General features: G+C 36.1%; 1 pseudogene; it reads right to left on the bottom strand.

The window, feature by feature from the left end:
* Positions 1-213: 213 nt before the first annotated feature.
* On the bottom strand, positions 214-18,184 carry LOC111021586 (lignin-forming anionic peroxidase-like; annotated as a pseudogene).
* Positions 18,185-19,935: the final 1,751 nt, after the last annotated feature.

Here is a 19,935-nt window from a genome sequence, read left to right as displayed (position 1 = left end):
CTTGCAGCTTTGGAAATCAAAGAGAATAAGAGATCGAATATTTCTATCTCACCATTTAGATTAGAAGTAAAAACATAACTACACTTTTGAAGAATGATACCAAACAAAACAATATATGAATACAACACAATACCAAATAACTGTAATAGAAATTGAAATTACATATCAAATGAATAAATGGATTATATAATTATCTTCCACGAGATATCGAACTTAGTTGATCGCGCCACATATATTTCTTATTTGGCCTTCCAAACTGGTGAAAGGCTTGATATCTCCCATTTTGATCATTGCAGTTGCAAAGTCAGATTCGAATGTTGATGGATTTCTACTATACTCTGTAACAATACTATTTGTTGATCCTCCGTACTTGATCTGTTTCTAGTAAACCATTTCTTCGAATTAAATTTTTAAAGTAGTTGTTGTCAAAGGAATTGGGTGTGATCAAATCAAGTGGTGCCAAATTTCCATTCCACCGGATGTTGGTCAATTTCTTCGACGAGTGCTAGCAAACCCCGCATCAATGTTACTTTGATTGTATATCCTATTGCGGAAAAGAAAGGATTGGGCTTGTCCTATGGTAGAATCTCTTCTTCCAAGCTTTACTGTCCAAGACGGACCACCCACCTATTTTGCAATAATATACCATATATAAGGAAAATAATTTCGTTATATTTTAGCATAGATCTTACCTGCATATGAAAAAAATACTCACAACAAAAGATACATCTCTTGCGACAACAGGAAGAATGTCGGCACAAGATACCACATCAGGACATATCTTCTCAGCTTAGTCTTAGCCTTATGTATCACTCCATAATCTCTTGCAGAGTTTATGTTGGGTGTTGCATTTTGTTCGCCAATCATCGAAGGAGTATCGTCGAGCAATATTGAGGCATCACAACCCTGAACAAAACAGTCGTGAAAATGGAGGCGAATAAGAGATGCAGCCATTCGACGTTCTTGAGAAATAGCTTGCCTAATAACAGTTCTTATGGTACACTACTAGAATTTTGGGTTTTTGTGATGCTCATGAACAGTAAAATACTGTTGAAGATTATTAAAAAACGTCACGAAAGGTAAAAAATGCATTTTTGGAGGGAAAAAACGGAGATTTCTTGATTTTTACCTTTCGTGACATTTTTAAACCGTCACGAAATGGTCGGAAAAAAATTTATTTTTCGTGACGTTTAAAAAATGTCACTAAAGTTAGGGTGCGTTTTAGGCGGGAAATGACGGAGTGTTCCGAATTTTTGACTTTTTGTGACGTTTCTCTAACAGTCACGAAATGGTCGTCAAAAATTTGATTTTCTGTGACGTTTAAAAAATGTCACGAAAGGTTGAGGCGCATTTTTGGCGGGAAATGACGGAGTGTTCTGAATTTTTTACTTTCCGTGACGCTTCTCTAACCGTCACGAAATGGTCGTCAAAAAGTTGGTTTTTAGTGACGTTTAAAAAACATCACGAAAGGTTGAGGCGCGTTTTTGGCGGGAAATAACGGAGTGTTCCAAATTTTTGACTTTTTGTGACGTTTCTCTAACCGTCAAGAAATGTCGAAAGTAACTATGTTTTCCGTGACCTTTAATAAAAGTCACGAAATGTGTTGACCATTTTTTGTGCTAAAGGACTTCGGATTGAAATATTTACATATGCGGGATTTTTGATACTTTATAATTATTTTTTAACGTTACGAAAGGTCATAAAATTTCCATGAATCTTAAAAAATGTCATGTAAGGTTTCACACACTTGTTTCCCATTTTCGAAATACTCAGTTTCTTAATTTAGATATTTATGTTTATGGATTTTGTGAGTTTTTCATGTGTTATGTGGTTATTTTGAGTCATTAATTTGGTTTGTTTAGCTTCAAATTAGTCTGTCCTTATGTCTCCCCCACCTTTAATGTCATATGTTTTCAAATCAGTTTCTTGTTTACTTATCTGGAATTTTTAGTGTCATATGTTTTCAAATTAGTTCCTTGTTTACTTATCTGGAATTAGAATGACAATGAATCAGAATGAAAAGCAATCACAATGAAATCAATGACAATGTGAATGTTATTTTTTGATGTTAACATTGTTTATTTGAAATTGTAATTGAAATCGAAATCGGAAACCAAGTTGTTTACTTTTATCTGAAATCTAAATCAGACCTAAGATATTACTAGAATAAGCTAATATATATATATATATATATATAATACAGAATAAGTTAATATATTGATAGTTAATTTAAAATTGTATTATATTATTTAAAATATTTTTTTTAGTACTTGCTTAAAATAGTTTTAGTTATACTTTATGTCGCAACGTCATTGCGACACAGAGCGGCCGACGTCATCCCCTGAAGGGTCTCTTTCGAGATAAGGGTTTGGAGTTGCCACCAAACATCTACGAGGTGTGATTGGTCGGGAGTCGACTGAGCGTAGAGAAGGTGTTAGCACCCTACGACACTCGTTCGAAAACGGTACCACATTTTGTCAAAAAATTATCCTATTATTTTATTTGGTCCAAAGAAAAATGTTTTTATTTTATTTTAAATGTATCATATTATATTAATTCATACCTTTTTGAGTGATGACACATGCTCCTTTTTAAAATACATATAAAAAAAACTCTAAACGAAATCTTTTATTTAAAATAATTATTTAGTAAAAACAAACGAAATCTTTTATTTAAAATAATTATTTAGTAAAAACAATATAAAATGAGAAGACATTTAGAGACTCGAACTTGGGTCATGGATATTAAAACTTAACATCTTACCACTATGCCAACACCCTAAAACATAAACATAATATTCTTTTAAAAGACAAAGTTTTTAATTTATTTTAAAAAACTAAAAATAAACGAATTTTATTAAATTAAAACAAAAAAATAAAAACAAAAATTTTATTTAATTCGAAATTAAAGAGATTTTTGAAAAAAAAAACTTTATTTCTTAATTCAACAAAATGTTTTATTTAAAACAGATTTTATTTGTTGAGATTCCCCAAAGAATAATTAACAAATTTAAAAAGATTTCAATCATGTATTTTTAAAAACTAAAAGATTATCTTCAAATCATTTTACTTCCTCCTTTTAAATCTCTACAGAAGATAATTCTTTTTCAAACAAATTTTATATTTCTAAAACTTATTTGAAATCTTGATTTAGAAAATTCTACTTTTATTTTGAAACGTTTTATTTCTTCACAACAAGTTTTTTTTTAAAAAAGAAATTAATAAATAAATAAAATCTTTTATTAAAAAGAAGTATCCTGGATTTCACTATACCATTGGGTTTTGCCACCAGAAGCAAGCTTATCGTCTATGCTCGTGTCGATCAAGCCCACTGCTGCCTTTAGGAAAGAAAAGAATGACCGAGATCGATCGATCGACCCAACATGGAGATGTTACGTAGCTATCCCTCATATAGAATTTTCCATGATCAAACTTTGACAATGGAAGAGGCTGAAAAATTCTCAATTCGCCAATTCCAACGATGATGATGAAATTTAGGCGTGGAGGAGGAGTATGCTAGAACACAATAATTGGCAAATTAGAGCGCGTCAAACTTTTGTGGTCCAGGATGGTAAAGAAAATGGATTGAGAAGTACAGGGGAGGATGGTACGAAGGAATTATGAAGAAGATGAGAGAAAGAGAAAGGTAGGGGAGGGATGAAAGCCTCAAATTTCCTCTATTCTGTATGGTTTTCTGTATGTTCCTTCCTCTCAACTGTAGCCCTCTTTAAATACACCTAAAGATAACAGTAAAAAAGAAAAAGGGGCAAGAGAAGAGTGAAAAAGAGGGAGGAGAAGAAGGGAAGGGAAGGGAGAGGAGACCACGTTAGAGAAAAAGAAGGGGAGTAAAAGAAGAGGAGGCCACGTACGTGGTTTTGACTGGGAAAAAATCAAAAGAAGAAAAAAAACTGTTAATATCAAACGTTTAAAATAAAATCTTTATTTTTAAATTTGTCATTTTATTAATAAAATCAAAATCTTTAAAAGAAAACTTTTTTTTTTTAATTTAAATTAAAACTTTAGCTTATAAACAATAATAAAGTATTTTTTTTAATGAAGATATTTAAAAATAATAATAAATAAAAATAATTAAAAAATAGCCGGACCAATAACGGTGTCTACAGCTTGCCCCCCTTTGTGTATCCTTGTAGAACTAAAAGGGTAGACAAAGTATTGGGAAGGCGAAATTTTTGTTCAGAGAAGGTATGATATAGATGGACTCAGCTTGACACTAGGTGGGATCTAGACATGAAGGACCTGTACTTGACACAGGCTTCGACTTCGATCCTGGATCAGATTCGATTTAACGGAAGATAAGCTGCAACGGACCTGGCTTTAACATAGGCTTCGACCCTGACATGGATCGGGTTCGATTTAACCGAATGATAAAATGTACCAAACCTGGCTTGAACAACAGGCTTCGACCTCGACTTGGATCGGATTTGATTTAACCAAAGATAAAATGCAACAGACCTGGCTTTAACAACAGGCTTTGACCTCGACTTGGATTGGGTTCGATTTAACCGAATGATAAAATGCAATGGACCTGGCTATAACACATGCTTCAACCTCGACTTGGATCAGGTTCGATTTAACCAAATGATAATGCAACGAACCTGACTATAACACAGGCTTCGACCTCGACTTGGATCGGGTTCGATTTAACCGAATAATAAAATGCAATGGTCCTGGCTATAACTCAGGCTTCAACCTCGACTTGGATCAGGTTCGATTTAACCGAAGAAAAATGCAATGGACCTGGCTTTAACAACAGGCTTCGACCTCGACTTGGATTGGGTTCGATTTAACCGAATGATAATGCAATGGACTTGGCTATAACACAGGCTTCGACCTCGACTTGGATCGGGTTCGATTTAACCGAAGATAAAATGTAACGAACCTGGCTTTAACAACAGGCTTCGACCTCGACTTGAATCGGGTTCGATTTAACCGAAGATAAAATGCAACGGACCTGGCTTTAACGATAGAGTTCGACCTTGATTTGGATCGGGTTCGATTTAACCAAATGATAATGCAATGGACCTGGCTATAACATAGGCTTCGACCTCGACTTGGATCGGGTTCGATTTAACCGAAGATAAAATGCAACGGACCTGACTTTAACAACAGGCTTCGACCTCGACTTTGATTGGGTTCGATTTAACCGAAATATAATGCAATTGACCGGGTTCGATTTAACCGAATGAGAAAATGCAATGGACCTGGCTTTAACACAGGCTTCGACCTCGACTTTGATCGGGTTCGATTTAATCGAAGAGAAAATGCAACGGACCTGGCTTTAACAACAGGCCTCGACCTCGATTTTGATCGGGTTCGATTTAACTGAAATATAATGCAATGGGCCTGGCTTTAACAACAAGCTTCGACCTCGACTCGGATCGGGTTCGATTTAACCGAATGAGAAAATGCAATGGACCTGGCTATAACACAGGCTTCGACCTCGACTTTGATCGGGTTCGATTTAACCGAAATATAATGCAATGGACCTGGCTTTAACAATAGGCTTCGACCTCGACTTAGATCGGGTTTGATTTAATCGAATGAGAAAATGCAATGGATATGGCTATAACACAGACTTCGACCTCGACTTGGATCGGGTTCGATTTAACCAAAGATATAATGTTGATCACAAAATGACCAAGCTTGTGAACTCGGCTTGGACATAAGTATGACCTTGAGGATGAGCTATAAATGTGTTGAGCAAGAGACCTGCAAAATAAAATACTCCGACGTCCAAGTCAGGAAGAATCCAAGTTGTATTCAAGAGAAAATACAATGTTCGCATACCTGGGGTAGAGGCAAATGATTTCTATATATAGGTCGAAATCTGCGGCTGAGCAAGACACGTCTAGGTCGGCTCAAACAAAGAATGAAAACGGGACCAAAGGAAATCTTGGTCGGATCGGTCATAACGGCACCGGCTCGGAAGACAGTCGAAATACCTAGGTGATAAAACTTGGCTTCACAAACTTAATGACACGCGTGTTTTTCTCTTCCAATAAGGATGTGCCACGTTCGAGGTGGAAAACTACCTCTAATAGATAATTTCCCAAAAAAAGGCTGAAGGGATTTGATTTACTTGAAAGCTCTTAACCTAAGTGCAGGGTTTAGAGATTCTTTTAAACTTGCTAAGTGCATGAGATATGCACTTGACGCATAATGATAAGACTAACACCAATGGCAGTATGTAGTACTTATTATAGCGAAATTCTGACATCTGAGCGAGAGGTTAGACCAATCCAATTCATCCTAACAAACCAACACTACACTACGTAGGTACCTGTGCAGGTGAGGCGATGGTCGGTCCTAGAAACGCCCTTAGCGGCGTGAGGAGTCAACAACTGGAATGCCTAAAGATCATAAAGTATGGGATAGGAATGGATGCAGTGGAAAGCTGTACTCATATTAAATTGCGTCCCCTTGTAAATGGAAGAGCTCTTGCCAGAAATAGCTAATGAAGATCGGGTACCCTGTCGCTAACAATTGAGTGTGGCCTATCAACTAGCTTTAACTCTAAATGGCCGAGAAATTGCTAAAGAGATCCGTAGGAAGCGCCGCGGGAAGCTGCTGCGCGACCTCTGACACAACTATCTTATGATGGATTGGTGCATCTACAAATGTGTATTGTCCCAATATCATGAATGACAAATGATGCTCCATTTTATTTTGCATTTATTTTTATCACTTGAAAAATATGTAACAGCATATGATTTGTTTTTTATTTAGCTTAACTAATGAATTTGATCCTCAATGCATGATGCAATAATGTATTTGCATACTGAAAGCTAGAATGCAACATGTATGCATGATGTTAATTTTGTTTTGACAATGGAATGCGATTATGAATGCACAATGCATGATACTTAAATTTTCATAATCTACCCATGATATGAATTTTTTTTAAGGCCTTTACTCGATAGGAGATATATATATCAAGGTAATTTCTCAAACATCTAAGGTTTGGTGGGGGATTATTTCGTAGAGGTGGTAACCCATGTGCCAATTTAGAGAACTATCTTTAGTAACTCATAGCATTGTACATCTTGTTTGATCAAACTGCTTCATAAACTCAGCCTTGTAGTTGACAAGAATGTTGGATACAAGAAAATAGATATTACTTTATGAACAAACGAGGATGGAAATCATGATTTTCCATCAAGCTTAACGATGAGAAAAGCGAGCTTCCTTTTTAAAGAAAAGGAAACCAAGAGTTCAAGGATATTTTGTCAAATTTCTCGAACAATAAGAGACTAAAATATGTTTTTAAAAGCTTTGGTGAGAGATTAGAGCATGATCAAATGAGTAAAAGAGTAGAAATGACTCAATTTCTTTGGATAAGTAACTTTGAGAATTGGTTGCGTAACTCCCCAAGAGTCCATCTCGTGTATCTCGCCTTTTTTTTTTGGGTTTAGCTCAAGATCTTTGATAAAAATATTCTTTTTCCCCTTTAGCTTCACTTTATAGCCATCTTGTTGCAACGCACTTTTTGAATGTAAGACTCCCTTTTTAATCTTGGCTTCCAATTGAAGTTCTTCATGGGAAGTTCAATTTTTGAATGTAAATGACCTCTCTTTCCATCCTTCAACTTTAACGTCTAGTTTCCTATGGAAATGTTGTCTGATAGCCCGCTTTGTGAAGTGAAGGATCGAAAGATTTCTTGTGAGAGAAATGAGACCTTCTCAATCTGAAGACGATCTTTGTTTCGAAGTTTTGCAAAATGCAATTACAACTTTGCCCCAATGTAGCATTGCTTGACTTTGCCCCAATTTGAAGATTTGTAAAAAAGACTTGGAAGCATTTGAAACTGACGTTCGTGATCTATATTGATTGCCCCAGTCGTTGTGTAACGCCCTGGTGTTTAGAGTAGTGCGACTCTCGAACTTTCGAGGACGAAAGTGTTGTAAGATGGGTAGTCTGTAACGTCCCGAGTTTTTGGGTTATTTTTTTTTTAAGTTTTAAATTGAGCGTTTGGATTTTCCTTTAAGCTGTTAAATTAAATTATTAGTTTTCTAATTTGAAGTTCTAATTTTCGGTAAATTAAAATTTAAGTTTATTTCCGTTAGTTAAATTAATTATGATTTTCAAATTTTGGGAAGAGCTTTTAGTTAAATCTTAATTCAATGTTTGGAAATTTAATTTTTCCGTTTTGGGACTTTATTTTGAGTTTTAAATTAAGTTAATCTCTTAATTAATTTATCAAAATCCTTTACAGTGGGTCTTCTTTTTCAAAAAGGATCAGGGAAAATCCCTTTTATTTAAAGACATTAGTAATGTTTTTGGTTAATATCATTATTTTCCTTTTTGGTTTTTGGTAAAAAGAAAAGGAAAAGGAAGAAAACAAAACAACAATTAAAATAGAAAGCCCTAGCCTCCACCAAGTTTTCTTCTCCTTCTTCTTTTTCAACCCCAGCCACCACCCCCCCCATTGGATTTTTCTCCTCTGGCAACCGGCGATACCATAGGCGACTTGATAGCACACAGCTGTGGCGGCGGCGGCGCGACTTCAACCTCATCTGTTGTCGTTCCAACAGCGACGCGATGCTTCGGTAGCAGTTCGCGAATGAATCGTGCGGTGTTTCAATGGTCTAGTCCCCATGACGGCATCGACGGCGGCGTCTGCACGCGGGGGCTCCGACTTCAGTTTGATTCCGACCCCGTCGGCGGTGGCGCGCGACCTCGTTGCAGCGGCGGCTCTGCCTCCACAAGCCAGATATGGCGCGTCACCCCTACAGCAGCCGCGGTGTTGGCTCAGATCCGGCGACCCAAGCTTGAATTTGTGATGCTCATCCCCGATTCATGATGATTCCTTTGTTCCGACGACTTTCAGTGTTGACCCATAACCAAACGAAGCCTGATTCACGATACCCACCCTTGTATGAAGTCGATTTGCGATACCCGCCCCCGACGGCATCTTTTCGACGCTTACCCACCCTTGTACGAAGCTTGATTATTGATACCCACTGGTGTTCGAAGCCAAATCCATGATACCCAACCCTTTTGGCATCCTTTCGGCACTTGCCGACACTCAAACGAAGGTTGATTTGAGTTACCCATTCCTTTTCGGCGTAGGACCAACAAGCCCGAGAATTTTCGAACTCAGTTTTGAAGTGCCGAGCTTATTCGACAACGACCCACTCCTAACCCAAGAGTTTTTAATGTGAGTTAGTAGGTAACGAATCATCTCAAGCTTGGTTTCAATTAATTTAAGTGTTTCCAATGGATTTCTAATGCAAATGTAATCTCGTTTTTTTTAGGGAATACTTCGGCGAGCTTAGTAGTGTTATGGCCATTTGTAAGTAGTTCTTACTTGGGGATGTTTGTTGTTTGAATATGTATGAATGGTTTGGAGCTTTGTGTTTATTATTTATTAATATGTAAGTTGATTGTGTCTTTGTGAATATTGGTTAATGATTATAGGTAGTTTGAATGAAATCATGTTGTTTCTGGTTGTTTATAACTGATTCGCTTTGCATTGTTGGATTTGGTGCTTAGTGGTATTCATGGAAGCATTATGGATTATGAATGGCTTTATCGTTGTATAGTTGTGTTCATAAAAGCATACTGAAATAATGTGGGAGAAATCTGTTGTGTTGCGCATGCATGTTGGACATGTCATCTCATTTTTAGCTTACTGTTTTTTTTGTCCTTGAAGCATGCTGGTTTTATTGTAAGTTGAGTGCTGCATGGGTCATGGTTGAAAAGCATGTAGGTCTCTGGTGACAGATCCGCGATGTAATAAAGTAAATGGAGAACTAACAAGGCCAAAAAGGCTGGCACGTCACTAGTTAGGTATCGAGGCTTCAGGTGCAAAGGTTGGAGATCGATACCCTAACTTGGTAGAGTTGAGTGTCGAGGTTCCGGGTACAAATGGTCGGGGGTTGGCACGGTGATTCTATTTTGTTGAATTAGTATTGGGTCTTGCTGTAGTGGCGGTCAAGGACCAATACGTTGAGTAGTCGTCGATACCTTGGGGATAAATGTCAAGGGTCGATGCACAGTTCAAGGGTTTGGGGATAAATGGCAAGGTCGAACGCCAAGCTTCTGTAGATGAGTGTCGGGCCTTGGGGATAAATGGCAAGGGCCGATATGATTCGAGGAGTTAGACTTGGAGGACTAACATGATGTGATTGGTTAGAAGTTGCTTGGAGGCCAAGTACCATTACGTTTAGTAGTAGTTGAGGCCTTGGGGATAAATATCAAGGTCCAACGTCGAGCACCGTAGAGAATTGTGGATGCCTTGGCTATGCGAGGTCAGAGGTTGGTACGACTCGAAGGAGTAAGTCTTGAAGGAACTAAGAAAGAGAACTAGCGAGTTAAGATGTAAGGATGAGTTTGACATGCATGGTGTATGTTTAGTTAAACTTATGCATAAACTACTTCTTTCAATATGTTTCTTTTTTTTTAAAGCTTGAAGTTATTGATAAGCATGATGTGTGGATTTTTTTTTTTTTTTTTTGCAAAGCATGCTGTTTGTGCATGACCCTTCAAGTATGTAATGCTAACTGGGTACCGTGGTTGTACTGACCCCTTATTTTTCTCACCAGACTTGTAGGTAAAGGGTTACTCTTTGGAATGGTGGTGGCGAGGAGGAGGCTTGATCGGAAAGACCATTAGCTGTGCTGCATGCATCTAATTCTTTTAGTTAGGATAGTTGAAATTATTTCATGTTGTAGTTGTGTTGTTAATGGGTGGTTTTGTTTAGTTTTATGGTTTAGAGGATGTTTTAAGGTGGCCAATTCATTATTCTTTTTAGAACATTAATTTTGTTAGCTTCTTGAACTCTGGGACTGTAATCTTCTTAGGATACTTATGAATACATTTGTTTAAGTTGATCGAACTTGAGTTAGCTTTTGCTTCGTTGTCATTCGAGGTTATATTCATTTAGTGGATGGTCTATGGTTAGTAAAGGTTTCCTTGAGGAGTTTGGATAATGTGAAGTTGGTAATTAAATGGATTATCTGAAAAGGATTTGAGTTCTCTTAAATCTTTAGTGTTGTTGTTTTAATTGTTCAAGCTCTCGTGAGTATTTAAATCAGAGTAGCACAGAAGAAGTGTGGTAGTTTTATTGTTTAGTCTTGTTGTGAAGATAATTCTCTTGTTTAAGTGAACATTTTAGGTAGTCTTAGTAACCATCCCTGTTTGGAAATATTGAAAATCCTAGGGCGTTACACGTTGAACTAAAAGATTGTCATGGTTTTAAACATTTTCTTTTTTTTTTCTTTTTATTTTTCCCTTTTATTTTTTTGCTTTTATTATCATTTTTTTTCTTGCCAGACATACTCTTTTTACAAGCAAAATAGGGTGCAATTACATATAAAAAAGATGGTCATTTGTAATCGCCTCTATTGCTGTTCCAAATTATGTCTTTGCTGTTGCTCCAGTAAAAATTGCTCTCAAACGAAACTCATCAAAGGAGACTGAGATCTTGAGACTTTGTCAGGTCGCTAACTTCCCAATTCTCAAAATCATTATCCTCGATCTTGAAATCACTTTTTACTCAAAAGAAAGGAACAGACGAAGGATTAAGCTTGAAGAACAAGATGGAAGAGAGTTGGGAAGAAAAATTTAGATATGAATAAAAGGCAGTCAAAATAGGGAGTTGCTTGTGCGACTACAAGTACCAATTCATGAAGCAGTAAATCATGAGAGCCTAATGTTATTTTACTACCTTCTAAGTTTTCAGGATAACACTAGGTGAATAATTTTGGACGTTTACCACACAATTAGATGTGGCAAGCTTAGCAAAAGGCTTTTATGGTAAGTAGGCAAATATTAATATTCGTCACAAAGATTGTATTTGACGGGCTGAGCAAAGGATTTTTTGCAGTAAATGGTCAACGCTCAATGTTGACCATATTTACCATATATTAGTAGTTTAGGCTCAAGGTAGATTAGGCCTAAAGCAAGCTAGGCTCAAGGTTTATTAGGAGTGAGTAATTTTGGACTCTCACCTCAAAAAAGCATTCTGGCCCCAGCATGAAAAACTAGTGGTTTACTGGTTCGCACATGGGAAGAAATAGGGAGGCTAACATAATTAGGGTTTAGCCTGAGAACAAATCTTGGTAAAATTATATCTCATTGAGGACCTTTAAGGCATTCACAATTTTTCAATTTTTTCATTTTTCATTTCTTTTTCACAACCTTTTTTTTATTATTTTTTCACTTTTTTTTTCCGTTTCTTCCAAGTGACTTACAATGATTGTTTGATTCTTGCTAAAGTCTCAACTAACAAGAATGATAAGAGTAGACCATATTAAAAATATTATTGAGAAATTTCAGAACATGTAATTTCCTTTTTATCGAGAGCCTTTCAAAGAAAACTTTTTTTTTTCAACCAATGATATGATATGAGTGATGCATGAATGAATGTATGACTTTGTTTTTTTTTTTTAAAGAAAAATAGCTCAATTTTCACACACTCACATTCTTTTTTTCAAGTACTTAACTAAATCATGGGTGACTAAAGCTTCATTGCTGTTTTAACACTAGCAAGCAATCTCAAAGATGACTTCAAAGAAGAAATAAACTTTGTTGATAATTCAAAGCAATAGGTCAACATTGATTTTGATAATCTTGTACACTCATGATTGTAGTGCTTCATGTGTTGACCATCTTCCTTTGAAAACTTTAGTCATCTTGCCTTCATTAGAACTTGCACTTTATGCTTCAACGAAGTACAATTCTTAGTTGAATGACCTATGACTCCTGTATGGTAATCACAGCGAACTTGCGGGTTGTACCACTTTGGATAAGGTGGTTGTAATGGCTCTACGGGTACGGGAGCTAATAGATTACCTTGAAATAATTGGGATAACAACTCAGTATAGGATATTGGGATCAGATGAAAGCTCTCTCACTTTAGTTGTCTCCGACTACTATGATTATCTGGTAATGTTGGTAACCTTAGTTGTGGGTCATACTGCAGAGCCAGTGAGTTTATGGGTACTGTAGATGGATTATTGTATATCGTAGGTCCTTGCTAGTGCATCCACTTGCGCTTCGAGATTACTGCCTTGACTTTATTTTTCCTTTTAGTAGAGCTTCTATTCGTTTCAGGACGCGACTTTTTATTAATTAAAGGCACTGGCAGCTGTTCTATTGCTTCTCCCCATCTTTGAGCATATTCTTTCCCTGCAGTTTCTTCAGCATTTCCATTGGTAACATTTTCTTTTTCTTTACCTTTTAAAATATTTGAGTAAATGACCTTTGATGTTTGTCCATCTTGGAGTGTAAATTCAATCTGACATATTGTAGGAGCTTGTTGGCTTTTCTTGGAAAGCTGAGTTTCACGTGACGAATTATGCAGGGAGAAACCCTTTGTTGGCTAACAAAGAGATGGGTCCACCCTAGGTGATGAATTATCATGAGGTTCGACTAAATTGTTAGGTTGAGAAATGTCCCCAACTGTAACAATATTCTTTAAGACATTGAAAATTTCTGTGACTTGCCCCTGAATCTTATCGATGTCCTGTCTCATCTTCTTTAGCTCAATCCTGAACCTCTATGACCTGTTCTTGAATCTCGTATCTTATTTTCTTTAGCTCAGTATTCAATTCTTTCATGACCTGTTCGTGGATTTCATCTCTAATTTTCTTTAGCTCAGCATTAAGTTCTTCCATATTATGCTGCTTTATGTACCTTGTATATAAAGAATAGTAAATATGTGGTTATTGAGCTATTTCTCTAAGAGTTTGTATTAATCATGATGTAATGGAGAATTCATAGATTTTGATTTTTTTAAGATAGAAATTGATATGCATGAGATGATTTTATGCAAATGTTGGATATAAATTAGGGGAAAATTTTGAAATGATTATGAACATATGAAATGAAGCATGCATACGATGATATAGAGTTTTTCTTTTTAGTGATGCGTGAGAACGATGGACATGTAAAATGATAAATGCGAGATATATTCTTTTAATTTTTTGACACATGAGACATGATGCATGCGAAAGACATTGAGTTTTTTTTTTTTTTTTAATTTTCCCTACAAGAAAAAAAACTTATTTAAATGTGCTACAAATTGCTCGAAGAATATGATAAGTACTTGATGCAATCATTAATACATTCTAAATGCATGCAAATGTAATGGTAGACTCTAATTCACCCTAAGAGAGAGAAACATGAACATAAAATTAAACTCTAGGGTTATAAAGCTAAACTCCTAAGTTTTCGATAGAAGTGAATAAATTTGAAAGTTTTTTGTGGGCCTACATAGGGACGATTAAAATCCCTTTGAAAGGCAACATTTCTAACCAAAACTTAAACAAATAGCTAGGAAGAAGCAAGGTAAATGATTTTTTATTCTTTTCCTTTATTTTTTTAAAAAATGGTTCATTTAAAGCCTTATGGTTATCAACCCTAAATTTTTTATTAAAACAAACAAAATGCAATGAATAACATAACAACCAACATAAATGTAATATGAATATGGCGTGAAGTTATGTACTAATGCATCCTAAAGGATAATGGCCCCCAAATTTTCCATATTCTTTGGCAGTATGGTCGACTTGAGTGGAGAATTTCATGCGCCTGCAGGGGAACTAAAATTCCACGAAGGTCACACTACTCAGTCTCTGATCTAATCCTAAAAGGTAAAGCCCGGGTAGGAGGCTTGTGAATGTGTGTGAGATGCATGATGATGCAAAATAAAATAATAATACAATTAAATGAAGAAAAAAACAAACAAAAAAATGGACCCAAAAACATATTACAATTGGATAATAAATGACAAAATAAATGGCTTGACTTTCAAAGTCCCCAGTGGAGTCGCCAAGTTGTCGCAACGTCATCGCGACGCAGAGCGGCCGACGTCATCCCCTGAAGAGTCTCTTTCGAGATAAGGGTTTGGAGTCGCCACCAATCATCTACAAGATGTGATTGGTCACCTAAAAATAAAGGCAAGGTCTGCGAAAACAAATTGTTGGTTCGGGAGTCGACTGAGACACCCGTTCGAAAACGGTACCACATTTTGTCAAAAAATTATCCTATTATTTTATTTGGTCCAAAGAAAAATGTTTTTATTTTATTTTAAATGTCTCATATTATATTAATTTACACCTTGTTATAAGATTTGAATTAATAGGTATGAGTGGCACAAAGACCATTAGCAAAATTTTAATACCTCGAGAATATTGGAAGGTCCCAGACATGAGTGATGACACTCCGACGTCTCACCAACGTACCACCACCTTGGGATATAAGCTATGCACCTTTTTAAAATACATCTTTTGTATTTTTGAATTTTGTTTTAAAAAAAACTCTACGAACTTGGGTCATGTATATTAAAAACCTAACATCTTACCACTATGCCAACACCTTAAAATGTAAACATAATATTCTTTTAAAAAACAAAGTTTTTAATTTATTTTTAAAAACTAAAAAAACGAAATTTATTAAATTAAAACAAAAAAATAAAAACAAAAATTTTATTTAATTCAAAATTAAAGAGATTTTTGAAAGAAAACTTTATTTCTTAATTCAACAAAATGTGTTATTTAAAACATATTTTATTTGTTGAGATTCCCCAAAGAATAATTAACAAATTTAAAAAGATTTCAATCATGTATTTTTAAAAATAAAAGATTATCTTCAAATCTTTTTACTTCCTCCTCTTAAATCTCTGCAGAACATAATTCTTTTTTAAACAAATTTTATATTTCTAAAACTTATTTGAAATCTTGATTTAGAAAATTCTGCTTTTATTTTGAAACGTTTTATTTCTTCACAACAAGCCCTTTTTTTTTTAAAAAAAAAGAAATTAATAAATAAATAAAATCTTTTATTAAAAAGAAGTATCCTGGATTTCACTGTATCATTGGGTTTTGCCACCAGAAGCAAACCTATCGTCTCTGCTCGCGTCGATGAAGCCCACTGCCGCCTTTAGGAAAGAAAAGAATGATCAAGATCGATCGACCGACCAAACACGGAGACGTTACGTAGCTATCCTGCTTATAGAATTTTCCATGATCAAACTTTGACAATGGAACAGGCTGAAAATTTCTCAATTTGCCAATTCCGATGACGATGATGAAATTGAGGCATGGAGGAGGAGTAGGTTCAAACACAATAATTGGCAAATTTTAGCGTGTCAAACTTTTGTGGTCCAGGATGGTAAAGAAAACGGATTGAGAAGTACAGGGGAGGAGGGTATGAAGGAATTATGAAGAAGATGAGAGAAAGAGAAAGGTAGGGGAGGGATGAAAGCCTCAAATTTCCTCTATTCTGTATGGTTTTCTGTGTGTTTCTTCCTCTCCACTACAGCCCTCTTTAAATATACCTAAAGATAATAGTAAAAAAGAAAAAGAGGCAAGAGAAGAGAGAAAAAGAGGGAGAAGAAGAAGGGAAGGGAAGGGAGAGGAGAGAAAAAAGAAGGGGAGTAAAAGGAGAGGAGGCCACGTTCGTGGTTTTGACCGGGAAAAAATCAAAAAGAGAAAAAAAGACTGTTAATATCAAACGTTTAAAATAAAATCTTTATTTTTAAATTTGTAATTTTATTAATAAAATCAAAATCTTTAAAAAGAAAACCTTTTTTTTTATTAAAATTAAAACTTTAGCTTATAAACAATAATAAAGTAATCTTTTTTTAACGAAGATATTTAAAAATAATAATAATTAAAAAATAGCTAGACCAATAACGGTGTCTACACTTTATGTCATTTTATTTAATATCAATAAATTTTATTTTTATATTGAAGTTTTATTTACAATATTATTATTCATTATGGGATGATTGTACGTTTACAAATCTTATGATTGTACTGATATTTTGTGCTATGTAATTTAAGGATGTAGAAAAAATATAGGCATGTCGTTTATTTTAATCGCGCTTCTTCTGTTGGGATCATTGTTTAGTCGTTATGTTGGTTGTTTTATCAGATTATTGAGTATGTTGATAAGGAAGACTATGAATGTTGATTATTTGTAGTGTTGAAGAAGATTAATGTACGTTTTCAATCATTGTGATACTTGTTTAAAATTTTAAATATTATGCGATATTACTAAACGATGTAGAAGAAGTGTACCTAAGTTGGTTTTTGTTTAATCAATTTTGTTCTGTTGGAATCTGTATTTACAAAGATTACTATTGTGATAGACTCCTATTTATTTAATAATGTTATTTGCATAGATCACGATCCTTTGCAATTTTTAATAGATAGACATGTTCTTTTAGAAGTGACTTTCTTCCGTTATCTATCTTTCATTATTCATTTATCTAACTTGTGTATTGTTTTTTTCATTAGGTCTTTCACAACCCCAATATAAGTCGACAATTAGGAATGCAACTAATTGATGGATGAGCTTCCTTGTTGGGGTTGGTGTGTGAGACTTGTTTAATTCTGTAATTTGTGTTTGTATGAATTTGAACATGTTTAACATAATGTACTAGCAAGTCTAAGAATACTTTGAGAATACTAATATATTAGATTCCTTGTTCAAGTTTAATATATTTCAACTTTGTTATCTTAATTAATATATTTGCGTGTTCGATCGATAATTTCATTATATGACGAAATTTCTATTATGCGACATCTACAACTAAAATCAAATACATTTTCTGTGATTTTTTTTATCGCCACAAAATAAAATCATTCGTCACGTTTTTAAAACGTATAAAAATGTTTCTAAGATGATTATTGAACGTCATGAAATATTTTTATCGTGACGTTTTTTAAACGTCACGAAAGGATGTCACATGATCTTTCCTCGCTACGCAAGGTCTTTCCGTGACGTTGTATAACCGTCACGAAATCAAATGCAATCACGGTTACTCATTTACGGTGACTTTTTTTAAACGTCACGAAAAGTCTTAATCGTGACGTTCTTAAAACGTCACGAAATCATTTTTAATGACATTTAAAGAACGTTGTGGAAGCCTATATTTTACATGACGGTCTTTAACCGTCACGTGTGCTAATTTTCGGGACGTTTTTTAAATGTCACATATACCTTTCGTGATGGGCGTATACGTGACGGCCTAAAAAACGTCATGAAAGATTTTGTGAAGTTAAAAAATGGTCACGATAAACCGAATTTCTACTAGTGGTAGTAAGTGCAGTAGTAGGACAAGTTTGGTCGTAAAATGTAGAAGAAAGTTGGGCATCACATGTTATTATTCCCGTAAGCAACAACACGAATGCCACGACAACTAGTTGTCACATTTCAGCATCCATTTGGTTGAAAGGGAAGGCTTTGATTTGGTGATATTGAAAATGAGAAAGCTGATGAAGAGAAATGGAGGTGGGAAGACTCTTATTTATAGGAAGAACAACGAGGGTTTGTGTTGTCTAAGGGGGTTTGGCCCAGGGGTTCCGAATCAGTAGCCTGGATTTGGGTAACCTGGGGGTTTGATGTTGGGTGTTGGATAGCCTGGGTTTGTGTAGCCTGTGTTTGGGGTGCAGGGTTGGGTACCCTGGGTTTGTGTAGTCTGTGTTTGGGGTGCAGGGTTGGGTAGCCTGGGTTTAGTAAAAAAATTTTATTTGTTTCTTAAAAAAATGTTAAATATTTGATATAGTCTAATTAAATTTGTAAATGTGTTTTAGAAGGCAAAATTGATCTATCTATTTCGAAATTTACATTTGTTAATTTATATATTTTTGAACCATATTTTTCTTCATTTGTTCTGTTGAACTGCCACAGAAGTTTAATTTTAAAATCAGACAAATAGTTCACTATAATTTGGGGCAAGATCCTGTAATTTAAAGTAAAAAAAAAATGTTTTATTTGAAAAAAATGTGTTCATATAACATACATAATACTTGTACATTTAATTAGAAATACTTAAGACATTCCAGAAAATTAATTAGAAATATTTAAGATATTCCACAAAATTACATCATAGGTTCTTGACATATCTAATATAGTCCATAAATTTACATAATAGACAATGTTTGGGGAAGAGAATACCCTGGACACGTGGAGGACCCCTATTGGTGCTCCAAGATGACTCGTGAGTCATGCCCAGCTCGGACGACCGAGATCACCACCACTGGCGTTGACAGATGCTAAGTATGAGGGCCGAGGTGAACCTGGCCGAGGTCCGACCTACCGGGAAGCTCGGTGGGGGTCGATGTGAGCTACTGTCAGCGGCGTGATTATCGGGTATAACCGTCGGTCCCGAGATTACCGGGTGTAACCGACGGTCCCGAGATTACCGGGTGTAACCGTCGCGAGATTAGCGGGACTACCACCCATAAGTAGAGGACTTCACTCCACGATCAGGTACGATGATTTCTGACCTCGAACTAAACTGGGAATCCGACCTATACTGACTTGATCGTCGGAGTGCTTACCCTTTTGTGCAGGTCCGCCCAAGTATTCAGGTCGGTCCGGAGGCCGAGTTCGAGCTGCAATCTGAAATACACTGTTGTGCATATCCTTGCATAAACATTTGACGCCGTCTGTGGGAAGGACAATCTAAGTCATCCCAAGTCTTTAGAACCAACACGCGAGCGAAAATGGTTCAACCCGCAAACTCGACCAATACGGCAGACCGAAGGACCCTAGCTGCCAGTGATGCCCACCAGAGGGAGGTCGGAGCAGCAGCGGTAGAGGGGTAAGGTCACGACGGCCTAGCAACAGAACCCCTACGCAGGTCGGCACGAATCACCGCGCCTGTTCTACCGCCTGCGCACCCGAGGACATCCAAGGCCACCCGTGGCCGATGTGGGACCTCTAGGAAGGGCGCCCGGGGTCCAGCCCCGGCTCCAACAAGTGAGAACTTTGATGCACTCCAGAGAGAAATGGAGGCAATGCGCAGACAAATGCGGTCCATGGAGGAAATGTATAACGAAATGATACTAGCTGCAGGCGCAGGGTCCCGATCTGAAAATCGAGTGACGCGCGTGGACGTACGCGAGCAAAGGGGTTCCCACCTCAGCCCAGTCGAGGAGGAACGTCCCGAAGACAACGA

Source organism: Momordica charantia (genome assembly GCF_013281855.1).
Source record: "Momordica charantia cultivar OHB3-1 chromosome 9 unlocalized genomic scaffold, Mcharantia_2.0 BLBB01000009.1, whole genome shotgun sequence".
Lineage (NCBI taxonomy): Eukaryota > Viridiplantae > Streptophyta > Magnoliopsida > Cucurbitales > Cucurbitaceae > Momordica > Momordica charantia.
Note: the sequence above shows the minus strand (reverse complement) of the source record. Positions and strands in the feature narration are given on the sequence as shown.